Source organism: Adiantum capillus-veneris, chromosome 24 (genome assembly GCF_014529385.1).
Source record: "Adiantum capillus-veneris isolate H3 chromosome 24, ASM1452938v2, whole genome shotgun sequence".
In the NCBI taxonomy this organism is placed as follows: domain Eukaryota; kingdom Viridiplantae; phylum Streptophyta; class Polypodiopsida; order Polypodiales; family Pteridaceae; genus Adiantum; species Adiantum capillus-veneris.
This window is the reverse complement of record NC_140954.1, coordinates 68698952-68702130: the sequence shown is the minus strand read 5'-3', so window position 1 is coordinate 68702130 and position 3179 is coordinate 68698952. Positions and strand designations below refer to the sequence as shown.

At 41.7% G+C, this 3179-nt stretch overlaps 1 pseudogene; it reads right to left on the bottom strand.

The window, feature by feature from the left end:
- Positions 1-1518: 1518 nt before the first annotated feature.
- Positions 1519-2194, bottom strand: LOC147426543 (L-gulonolactone oxidase 3-like; annotated as a pseudogene).
- Between the last annotated feature and the right edge of the window lie 985 nt (positions 2195-3179).

The following is a 3179-nucleotide window of genomic DNA, read 5'->3' as shown; positions in this document are numbered from 1 at the left end:
TCTATCCTCTCTTTATTTTAGTGCAAATATTCTTTTATTAAATGGATACATCATCTATCTATCCTCTCTTTATTTTAGTGCAATGCTTTCTCTTTGAAATTGAATGGCAATCAATGCGACTACAACGCCTCCAGGCAAATCATCGCAATATCAACCATCGCAATTCGCTAAGCTACCTCGTAGGACCCACAAATTACAAACTTTGGAAACTATCTTTTTCAAGTTGGTTTGAAGCAAGTTTTTGATGGATTTTGTTTTAATGTACAATTTTCTATGGGGTGTTGGGGTGTGTGTGTGTGTGTGTTGGAATTTGTTTGTGTGTTTTTTTTTTTTTTTTTTGGGGGGGGGGGGGGGGGGGTGTGTGTGTGGTTGTTGTTTGTAAGTGAGGGTTATGTTAGGGTGGATTAGGGTTAGCACAAGGTCTTGAATGCAAAGTTTAGCTTGATTGATTCAACTCGTAGAAAATGCACACAAAATAGCTCCTTACATAGAGAGAATGTGCAAATGGAATCATGGATGATGTATGTGAGGAGAATCCCTCTAGATGGACTCTTGGACTCTCTCAGGAGATGCTTATTTGTATGTTTTTCCTATGTTAGCTCATACCTTTTTACTCATCACTTGCTATGGATCATATGATCCTATCATGTCATGGATCTTGTATAATCATACATAGGGCTAAGTGCTAGTACCCATGACTAGGGTTACTCCCTACAAACTCTCCCTTAAATCGTGATTCACTGATACATCATGAGAGGATTAAATCATGATAAATCCTTCATCCCGAGATGGCATTTCACCTTGGATTGCCAAGTGTGAAATCCATTGCCACAAAACGTGGTAGTGCTATTTCTCATCATGGTGCAAGTGCAAGTGATTTTGTAAGCGAAAGGTATTACCTTCTCTTACAAACATGGCAAGGTCTTGAATGCAAAGTTTAGCTTGATTGATTCAACTCGAAAAAAAGCATACAAAATAGCTCCTTACATAGAGAGAACTAGTGTGTGACCCACGCGTTGTTGCGGCTAAGAAAAACGTGGCCATTGGGTCACACACACATGCCCCATATTCGTCAATGTGTGATTGTGCATATGCACTTGTGGAGAGGGTGGATTTTAGTCCTTGTAATCACTCCAAGAAGATGGAAACTCTCTCTCTCTCTCCCTCTCTCTCTATCTCTCTCTCTCTCTCATCAAATCTTGAGATCAAGATTTGTTAATGTTCAGATGATCCATCAAGATAGGTAATGGATCGTCTGAACATTGGTTCCCATAGCAATGTGACCTAGTAAGCACAATGAAACCAACTTGGAAAGGACATAAAGAAACCAAGGATTGAAATTGTACTACACACAACATTTAAAAATTTCACAATTTCAAAACATGGGCAAAAGGGATAATGTTATGGTTTTTGTGTGCAAGATCTACATGTAGTATAAAGCACTTCAAAAACTAAAAGCCATTAATATGGAATGTCACCCAAAAGACATACCAAAATAATGATTTGCGCTTTGAATGGTTAATGGGTGTATCGTGGCAATACTCCCAATGGCACTTTAGCAACATTAAGCTCTTCATTTACCTCTATCAGATCGAGAATCTTGGCATAGCCCTTTGATTCTATCACAGGCACAACTAGTCTCAAGCCAATGACATAATCATGGACCACCCCACCTCTTCCTTTGAAGGAGTTTCCATGGGTCCCCATGCTAATTAAGCCAGTAATGCTCACACCCTCCCATAATGGCATAGTAGGAAGGGCAAGCCCATATGAGGCAACACCATGAAGGAACTATTGAGTGCCCACTCCGTATCAAGGGAGACGATCATTCGCTTCTTGTCGGAAATCAATTGATGTTTATAGTCCCTAGTACCGATGAGAAGCCCTTATCTATCACCAAGGAATATGCGTTTGGGAGAACTTGTAGTAGATTCAATATGACCTTGATATTTTGCTTTGTCCTTGCCATCTCCTCCACAACCTCTATTTCAAAGATATGATAAACAATTTGACATTCTGCGCAAGGGAAGCTATTGGGCAACTTGCCGTAGGCATTGTAGGCTTTGCCAAAGAGGGAGTCGCAAAGTATGGAGTCAAGAGGAGGGCGAGCTTGGGAAACATTGCGCTGCAAAATGGGTACAATGGTTGTGAGGACGATAGCACGAACTATGTTGAGAAATAGACAACACTCCATGTGTGAAGCTCTGCCCTGTTCCTTTGCCACATTACCTAAAGTGAACTCTCTCTCTCTCTCTCTCTCTCTCTCTCTCTCTCTCTCTCTCTCTCTCACACACACACACACACACACACACACACGTGCGCGTGCGCACACACAGCTGCACCCGGCCACCACCTACACGATGTTGGAAACAATTGAAATGAAAATGGCTTAAGGATGGCAGCACAAATTCAAGGCAACGTAAATTTCAAATCACGTTTATATCGCACGATTGCATGCAATGTCTTTAATGATGCGAAAACTACACGGATGACGATGCAGAGGGAGGTGATGTTGCATGTCCGTGCAAGCCCTTTGGCCTCTAGAAGTTGATGCGTACAAAGGTTGTAGTTGGATCGCATTCTCTCTCTCTCTCTCTCTCTCTCTCTCTCTCTCTCTCTCTCTCACACACACACACACACACACACACACACAAATGTGCATGCACACAAGAAATTGCTGCAACTTAGCCTGCAAGATTCAACTGAGAACGTTGAATGTTGAGTTCACCGAGGTGTGTATGCGTGATGGAGTTCGATCGAGAGTTGTAACATTAAAAGTGCAGACCAAGGTGCAGTTTGTTTAGCTGCAGGAGATGACGTGTGGAGACCCTCTCCTTCCTTGAAAACTTTAAGCTCCATTATATGTAGATAGATAGTAAAAGAAGATTACGTATTTCATATGCACGTTTTCCAAGTATCTAAGCACAAAGCATTGTGTGCCAAAAGGTTCTCAAGGGCTTTGAGGGGGGGGGCGCGGGGGCAAATTGCCTAGTCAACGGAGACACAAATGGGGCCACAACTATTTATTGATACACTGAGCTACGAGCATCTTCTCTTATCAACACTATGCAAGGGCAGAGAGAGAGAGGGTTACGTGTGGAGAAGTCAAGAGTTTAGGAAACCTTTCATGTCAATAAATAGCTTATAGAATATTCTGATATCATTAAAAAAGTTTCAAA